The sequence below is a fragment of the Bos grunniens genome, chromosome 3 (assembly GCF_055505025.1).
Source record: "Bos grunniens cultivar Pamir isolate PY7600 chromosome 3, Bosgru_T2T1.0, whole genome shotgun sequence".
Classification (NCBI taxonomy): Eukaryota; Metazoa; Chordata; class Mammalia; order Artiodactyla; family Bovidae; genus Bos; species Bos grunniens.
The window spans coordinates 15,128,028-15,137,701 of record NC_141167.1 but is presented as its reverse complement, the minus strand read 5'-3'; the positions used below and the strand labels follow the sequence as shown (position 1 = coordinate 15,137,701).

General features: G+C 42.8%; 1 pseudogene; it reads left to right on the top strand.

The window, feature by feature from the left end:
* Window positions 1-737: 737 nt before the first annotated feature.
* LOC147375065 (etoposide-induced protein 2.4 homolog pseudogene) lies at window positions 738-1,825 on the top strand (annotated as a pseudogene).
* Window positions 1,826-9,674: the final 7,849 nt, after the last annotated feature.

The following is a 9,674-nucleotide window of genomic DNA, read 5'->3' as shown; positions in this document are numbered from 1 at the left end:
GTCTGCTTACAATGCAGGAGACCCGGGTTCGATCCCTGGGTCGGGAAGTTCCCCTGGAGAAGGCAATGGCAACCCACTCCAGTACTCTTGCCTGGAAAATCCCATGGACAGAGGAGTCCGGTAGGCTACTGAGGTAGTCCATGAGGTTGCAAAGAATCGGACACGACTGAACGACTTCACTTCACTTTACTGTCAAATTGCCATTGGTAGAGATTGTACTATTTTTGTACTCCCATCAGGAATTTAAGAGTACCTGTTTCCTCAGAGTCTCATCACAGCTGTATTGACAAAATTTTTGATTTTTTTTTGTTCTTTTGATAGGTGTGAAATTTTAGCTCAATGTAATTAAAATTTGTACTTTTCTTATTATGAATCAAGTTGGCATATTTTGATATATTTGAAGATTGCATCTCTTTTCTTGTGAACTGTATATTGGTGAAGGTCATGTCAAGCATATTGAATTTTATTTATTTTATTTTTTTAATTCTAAGATCAATAGGAAGGTGCTATAGGGTTACTTGTTGGGAATGAATATACCCAAATATGCACTTTAAAAAAGCACCTCTTGCCCGGGCATGCCCAGTGTGGGCACAGCGGCCCCGGCCCTGGCAGCGCCCGGGCGGGAGCGTGCGACCCGGTGCGGAGGGGCTCGGAGGAGAGGAGCGGGCCCTCGGTGGGCGAAAGACCCGGCTGGAGCCAGAGCCGGAGTCGCGGTGGCGAAGCTGCTGGGTCCTTCATGATGAAAAATCTGGGGACACTTCTCTCTCCTTTGTGTAGCTGATTGTTTGGGCGGTAAAGAGATGGCTGACAGTGTCAAAACCTTTCTGCAGGACCTTGCCAGGGGAATCAAAGACTCCATCTGGGGAATTTGTACCATTTCAAAGCTAGATGCTCGAATTCAACAAAAGAGAGGAGCAGCGTCGAAGAAGGGCAAGCAGTATCCTGGCTCAGAGGAGAGCCCAGAGCATAGAGTATTGTTAGCAGAATTTTTCAGTGCTGCACTTGCAATGGTGGAGTTTTCTGGTTCAGTCTCCTCTTGTTTTATTGAATGTTTATTCCCGTCCTTCAATCAGTAACGGCCCATTGTAACCAACAGATTATTGGTGACCCATCGCTACACGGGGATGTCTGGTCGTGGCTGGAGTTCTTCCTCACATCAATTTTCAGTGCTCTCTGGGTGCTCCCCCTCTTTGTGCTCAGCAAAGTCATCAACACGATTTGGTTTCAGGATATAGCGGACCTGGCATTCGAGGTATCTGGGAGGAAACCTCACTCATTTCCTAGTGTCAGCAAAATAATTGCTGACATGCTCTTCAACCTCTTGCTTCAGGCTCTCTTCCTTCTCCAGGGGATGTTTGTGAGTCTCTTTCCCATCCATCTTGTTGGTCAGCTGGTTAGTCTCCTGCATATGTCTCTCCTCTACTCACTATACTGCTTCGAATATCGTTGGTTCAATAAAGGAATTGAAATGCACCAGCGGTTATCAAACATAGAAAGGAATTGGCCTTACTACTTCGGATTTGGTTTGCCCCTGGCTTTCCTCACAGCAATGCAGTCCTCCTACATTGTCAGTGGCTGCCTCATCTCTATCCTCTTTCCTTTATTCATTATCAGCGCCAATGAAGCAAAGACCCCTGGCAAAGCATACCTTTTCCAGTTGCACCTCTTCTCCTTGGTGGTTTTCTTAAGCAACAGACTCTTCCACAAGACTGTCTACCTGCAGTCAGCCCTGAGCAGCTCCACTTCTGCAGAAAAATTACCCTCGCCACACCCGTCTCCTGACAAACTGAAGGCTGCCGCAGGCCGCTGAGTCGATCACCCGCCATCCAGAGGGGCCGGGGGGGGGGATCGGAAGGATGCTGTGGCAGCTCTTCTCTGGTTCACCTCCACCCACTCCCAGGGAAGGCAGGGCCCACCCTGCCAAGGGCCCTGCCCGCATTCCCTTCTCTCTGAGGAATCCAGATTTTTGTCTCTGGTGCACGTAAGGCAGAATCTTCCTGCGACCAGTATGGATTTTAAACACTGATGAGTCTGAAAGGACCACAGGTTTTTCTGCAGCTCTTTCCTAGCATTTGCCAGCCCCGTGCCTGGACTGATTTGAATACTCTCTCCCTGTGCCATTTCCCTTCCATTTTCCCCTTCTGCCTCCCACCGCCCTTGGATGAATGGACTTTTGTAATTTTAGCTGTTGTGTTTTGTGGACCTGTTTTTTTGTTTTTCTGTGAAGCACATACATTGGATGTGGGAGGGACAGGAGGCTCCGCTGCTCCTGGTCACTCCCTTTATAGCCATCACTGTCTTGTTTCTTGTAACTCAGGTTAGATTTTGGTCTCTTGCTCCACTGAAAAAAAACAAAAACCAAAAAACAAAAACACAAGCCTGAAGACATGGGACAGAAGAAAGACCTCAGCCAGATCTCCACTGGGTTTGAGGAATGACTTTCCTGCTTCCCCTTGCAGGGGAAAAAGCTTTTTTCACTGGTACATTTAAAGCTCCCCAAAGATAGGGAGGTACCAATTTCGGACAAGAGCCACTGCAACACGGATGCTCAGAGAACCTGAACTTTTAAACTCTGGCGGTCTGATCTTGACTGTTGGCCACTGCTGGGTCTGTCTGGTGTTTCAAAGGAATACTGGGTGCTGCAAATAGGACCTGAAGGGGTAAACTTATTAAACCCATTAAACCTGTGATTGGTTGTTTTTTTTCCTGTCATTTCAAAGAGACTAAATATGGAGGGAGGGGGCAGATGTCAAGACACCTGTACAGTGTTAAGATGTCACGGGTGTGAGCTGGTTTCTCACATATGTGTAATTGTCGAATTTATAAATTGTCACTTCAGGAAACATATTCATGGAACACAAGACTTTGTCATGATTAATTCTGAAAATTAGTTCTGAAAAATACTCCCTGAGGAAGTTTGGGTTATGTTGTTATAATCGTGTTGGCACCTAGTGAAAGAATTTGGAATTGAGTTGTTTTAAAGTCTGTACATCTCCTTTATATTTGTGAAGAAGAGAGGTCTTTCCAGACTTCAACGAATTGGACATTCTCATGAGGGAAGAGAATAGACATTTGGTTAACAGAAACCTTTACCAAATACAAGACAAAAATAAGGATCTAAAAATTGTTGCCAGGAGATGTGAACCAAGTTTGAATACAGAAGGTTTTAAAATAGTGTGTAGTTTGTTGCATTAGTTTGCAACTGATCGGCAGTTGCCTTATTTAAGATAAATTGTTGTAGTTTTTAAAATGAAATTTTAAAAGGTCAAAAAAAAAAAAAAAAAAAGCACCTCTTGGACTTCTCTAGCTATCCAGTGGTTAAGACTCCATGCTTCCAATGCAGGGGGTATGGGTTTCATCCCTGGTCAGGGAACTAAGATCCTGAATGTTGTATGGTGCGGCCAAATTAAATAAATAAATAAAATAGAGCAAGCACCTCTGCAGCTATATCCTAAATCATCTCCCTTCACAGTATCCCGTTTCCCTGCAAAGAACAGTGCAAAATTCCCAGAAGCCTGGAGAGATGGAATTCTGAGCACAGAAGAAGTGTCCTTGGATAGGAGGGAATTAAGGGAGGAGAAGGCAGTTGTGTGACAGCTTCTATTTTCTCTGTCAAGTAGAACATTCCGTCATTTGCTGAGTGTGAACAGGCTGGAAGGGAAGATAGAAGTCTGAGAACAGTGTATCTAAACAAAACATAATAAAAGTGAATAGCAGCCTTGAAGTTGGTGACTATGAATTTATAGTTGTCACATACCGTATAGTTCATGTTCTTCAGCAACTGAGCAGCATGGATGTAGGCACAAAGGAGATGGGTAGTTGGGTTCACCTAGAGTTGGAGTTTTGATATGTAAGTGGTGAAGGCAATGGAGTTCAGGATGTTTGCAGAAGTGATGACCACAACGGAACAGGGACTTCCCTGCTAGTCCAGTGGTTGAAAATCCTCCTGCCAATGCAGGGAACACGGGTTTGGTCCCTGGTCTGGGAAGATCCCACATGCCACGGGGCAACTCGCGCTTCAGTAGCCACAAATACTGAAGCCTGAGAGCCCTAGAGCCAGTGCTCACCAGCAACAAAAGAAGCCACCGCAATGAGAAGACCATGCCCGGCTACAAAGTGTAGCCCCCGTGCAGCAATGTAGACCCAGCACAGCCCAAAACAAATAAATACATGAAATAAAACAATAGAACATGGAATTTAAGCCGGTTAAAGAGCAAAGCTAAAGCTGATGCTGAAGCTGAAACTCCAATACTTTGGCCACCTGATGCGAAGAGCTGACTCATTTGAAAAGACCGTGATGCTGGGAAAGATTGAAGGTGGGAGAAGGGGACGACAGAGGATGAGATGGTTGGATGGCATCACTGACTCAGTGAACATGAGTTTGAGTAAGCTCTGGGAGTTGGTGATGGACAGGGAGGTCTGGCGTGCTGCAGTCCATGGGTCGCAAAGAGTCGGATACAACTGAACGACTGAACTGAACTGAACTGAAAGAGTAAAATGAAGTCAGAAAAGAGTTGATGGATAGGGAGAAATTGGATGGTTCAGCGGACTGGATATCTTGAGGAGGTTCAAGAAGAGAAGAGTGTGATAGGTTGAGAAAACAAGTTGGAAAGACACAAAACTGTGAGCTTACAGTGATTCTTCTCTTTGACAAGGTACAGGGGGTTGTCACAGACCTTAGGGGTACAGGGAAGTTCAGAAGATAGTGAGGAGGTAAGGAATAAGGAGTCAGGCAGGGCAGAGTCATGGGCCACGGTCCTGTGCCTTTCTTTGCAGGTAGAAGCTTTTCAGAGGATCTTGGCCGCACTTGTGTGGAGAGTGTGTGGAAGCACAAGAGTTTGCATTGTGTTTAGGTTAGAATTTGTTTATTTATTTATTTTTGCCACACCACACAGCTTGTGGGATCTCAGTTCCCTGACCAGAGATTGAACTCAGGCCACAGCTGTGAAAGCCTGGAATCCTAACCATTAGGCCACCCATAGGGTTAGAATATTTTAGAGAAATCATTTCCTTCAAGCAGTTTCCAACAAACGCAAATGGAGCAATCACAAAAATAAAGCATGTATATTAAGAATTATAAAGAAAGCCTCAACAAATCCTATAGCATTAACGTCATACAGTCTAAGTTCCCCAATCATGAGTCAGTAAAATTGCATATTATAATAGACTTACATGTTTGGGAACCATTCTATCGATAAATACATTTTGTTGAAAAAAGAAATAAAAAAGAAATTTGACAAATATTTAGTTCTGAATGATAATGACAAAAGAACAGGTCAAAGTTTGTGGGACACAGCTAAAGCGGTACTAGAGGCAAATTTATATACATAATTTATACATTAAAGTACATTTAGTGGCAACAGTGAATGTATAAAAATAAACAAGCCCTCAAGAGAATTGAAAACATACATTCACGCAGACAAATATAAGCAAATGTTCAGAGCAGCAACTGTTTAAAATAGCCTCATAATAATGCAAATGTTTTATATATTATATGCCTATAGTACAAACAATACAGATGTCCATTAACTGCTGAATGGATAAACAAAATGTGGCATGTCCATACAATGGAATGTTTTCCACCATAAAATGGAATAAAGTACTGCTACATGCTACAACAAAGATGAACCTCAAAAACATATTAAGTAAAAGGAGACACATATATTTCATGATTCCGTCTTTGTGACATGTCCAGCAAAGGCAAATCTTTAAAGAAAGAAAGTAGATTGGTGGTTGCTTAGGGCTGGGGATGGGAATGGGAATAAACTGCAAGTGGGTACGTTTCTTTCTTTTGAGGGTAATGGAAAATAGTTTAAAATTATACTGTGGTGATGGTTGAACAACTCTGTAACTATACTAAGAATTGTTCAATTTTATACTTAAAACAGATAAATTTTATGGTGTGTAAATTATACCTCAATGAAGTGTTAGAAGTAGATTAATGAGGCAAGCATTCGATGGTGAAGAAGAGCAATAAAACAAACCCCTAAAACAGGAACAAAGGAAATGATTTGAGCAAAAAAAGAAGGAAAAATATTTTAAACTTATTTTCTTGAAAAAAAAATACATATAGTTGGTAATTGTCCAGAGATGGGGTAATTATCATAGAGACTGAATCCATTTAGAACTTAGTAAACAGCTGCCAGTAACAAGTATGTCCTAAAGCTTGTAGTCATTACAGTCTTCACTGATGATAGGATTTGCCATTTCAGTTGTAGGATCTGGCTTCTGTTGATTGACTAGTCTGTGCTCACTTCTAAAGTCCAAGCACTTCTCATGCATTTCTCATGTATTATCTCTTTGCATTCTCAATAATAGCCCCAAGAGGTAGGTATTATTATTATCCACATTTAATAGATGGGGATTGGATCTCAGAGAAGGGGAGCCTTGGCATAGCTCCGGAGTCTCTAGTCTATTTCCCCCAGGTGCTAGGCTGCTGGTGTCCACCAGGGGGCAGAGAGAAGCCAGACATCCAGACACAGGCTCCACGTTTGAGCTTCCAGCCTTTCTTTGTGGTGAGAGATCTTGGTATCAGGGATCTGACCCCCGTTTCTCACGTTACAACAGGATAAACCTGGGGAGGGAGGGATAGTGACCGACCCAGGAGGCAGAGCCAGTTCGAAGCACAAGTGGGACCAGAACCCAGGACTCCAGCCTCCTGGCAGCTTTGACCTTGGCCTTAGACTTAGGTGACCCTCAGCACCTGGGAGAGACAGGATGGGCATGGATTCTGGACCATAGTGGGGGCCCCTTCCCCAGCTGTGAACTCCACAGACACCAGGGGCCCCACACAACCCACACTGCCCTGCACACAGAAGGGATTCAGCTGCATTTCCTGAGCAAGTCTCATCACAGTCATTACTAAGTTTTTTATAAAATGGGGAGAGCAACTGCCTCATAGCACTACTGTGCAGATTCATGCAAAGCTCTAACACAGAGGAAGTACTTGAGAAGTGGTGGCTATATCATCGTGGTTGTTGCATGCTATGCTAAGTCGCTTCAGTTGTGTCCGACTCTGTGCAACCCTATGGACAGCAGCCCCCAGGCTCCTCTGTCCACAGGATTCGCTAGGCAAGAATACTGGAATGGGTTGCCATTTCCTTCTCCAAAAGCAAAGGATGAGCAGTATCTTTTTAAAGACGGTATTCTTACACAAATCAAGTTCCCAAATGTGTTTCATACCAGTGTCCTGAATATTGGGGGAATAAAAGAAAGACCTCACATCTAGATGAAAACAAATGATCTGGAATTGGTTGCTAATATGTTACCAAACAAAAACTAGTTACCTCATTAGAATTATTCTCTAACAAGAGAACCAAAGGCAGAGAAAATATGCTGCTGCTGCTGCTGCTGCTAAGTCACTTCCGTCGTGTCCGACTCTGTGCGACCCCACAGACGGCAGCCCACCAGGCTCCCCCGTCCCTGGGATTCTCCAGGCAAGAACACTGGAGTGGGTTGCCATTTCCTTCTCCAATGCATGAAAGTGAAAAGTGAAAGTGAAGTCGTTCAGTCGTGTCCGACTCCTAGCGACCCCATGGACTGCAGCCTACCAGGCTCCTCCGTCCATGGGATTTTCCAGGCAAGAGTACTGGAGTGGGTTGCCATTGCCTTCTCCAGAAAATATGCTAACATTGCAAAGAATCCTGAATTTAGGTTAAATATGAGGATGATGAAGGAGCCTGGTAGGCTACAGTCCATGGGGTCGCAAAGAGTCGTACACGACTGAGCGACTTCACTTTCACTTTTCACTTTCATTATGAGGATGAGTGGCTTGAATGAGAAGGTTGCTTAATTTGAGATTAGATACTGTGAGATCTTTCTATCTGACATCTCTAGACATAGGCTGGATTATAAACTGTATATCTTGCTGTGAACAGGGATGAGACAAGATTACTGAAGATCCTGTCAAGCCTGATGCTCTTTGAAAATGAAAACCTAATTAAGAGCCTCCCTAGAGAGAAAGCCTCCCTAGGGGGCTTCCCTAGTGGCTCAGAGGTTAAAGCATCTGCCTCCAATGAGGAAGACCCAGGTTCCATCCCTGGGTTGGGAAGATCCCCTGGAGAAGGAAATGGTAACCCACTCCAGTATTCTTGCCTGGAGAATCTCATGGACAGAGAAGCCTGGTAGGCTACAGTCCACAGTCGGACACGACTTCACTTTCACTTTCAGGGAGAAGTCAAAGGCTCTTTTTAAATCCCTATTGCTCTCAATCCCAGTTCCTTGGTGCCTTATTCCCTTGCTTTCATTCAGACTACTCTAAAACTGAAGAATACACTTTGTGCAAGTTTCCACCTCTGCTTCTTCTAAAGGCATTAGATTATTAGAACATTAAATCCTTCCTCCCTTATCTCTAAACTGACAATGTTTATTGTTCAAGTGTTTATGAAAAGATTTTAACACTAAAAACTTTCTAAATTTTTTTCTTCAATTGCAAAGGACAGACTTTTTAATGTTAGACTCTGTAATATGACAAACTAAGCATCTTTTAACAAAATTATCTGATAAGTAATATTTTGTCAATTTTCAGTTCGGATTTGTATATTCTGATTTCAGAGACTGTGTTGCATGCGATTGCTCACTCAGATTAAATTCTTGTTGGGATCATCTTGACAGTGTTTCCCTTTATTGAAACAGTTTTAGGATGAGTGTTTCTATCCTATTACCCAGAGAAAAACAACTGATTCATCAGTTTTAAAACTTGACAGAATTATTTTGCAGATCTAATAACATTCCCTTGATAGTAAATGAGGCATAAACATTTTTTTGTTTTATAACTTCTTCCTCTAATGAAAAATTAGTGATGTTAATTTGAATATGGGTGAAAATATTCTATCCAGTTATGACAATTCTGTGTGGAAAAGTTCTCAATATTTACAAACAAGTGTTGGCAGTGCTGTATCCCTGATGAGCGATCTTTCTCCAGACCACTCTACAGGGCTGTATTAAAATTTTAACTTTTAATATGGGACTAAATCACTAACATTTAACTATAAGTTTTCTCTAGCAATACTCATCACTAACATCTGAGACAAGGTAGACTTCACGAAGCTAACGCGCTTTGGATACCAACTCCAATCTCCAGTGGAAATACTGTGGCCAGCAACAATTGTGGTTGTTACTATTTTTATTATTACTAAATTTTATTATTAACAACACCAATGCAGAAAGTGAAGAAGAACTAAAAAGCCTCTTGATGAAAGTGAAAGTGGAGAGTGAAAAAGTTGGCTTAAAGCTCAACATTCAGAAAACGAAGATCATGGCATCCGGTCCCATCACTTCATGGGAAATAGATGGGGAAACACTGTCAGATTTTATTTTTTTGGGCTCCCAAATCACTGCAGATGGTGACTGCAGCCATGAAATTAAAAGACGCTTACTCCTTGGAAGGAAAGTTATGACCAACCTAGATAGCATATTCAAAAGCAGAGACATTACTTTGCCAACAAAGGTTCGTCTAGTCAAGGCTATGGTTTTTCCTGTGGTCATGCATGAATGTGAGAGCTGGACTGTGAAGAAGGCTGAGCGCCAAAGAATTGATGCTTTTGAACTGTGGTGTTGGAGAAGACTCTTGAGAGTCCCTTGGACTGCAAGGAGATCCAACCAGTCCATTCTGAAGGAGATCAGCCCTGGGATTTCTTTGGAAGGAATGATGCTAAAGCTGAAACTCCAGTACT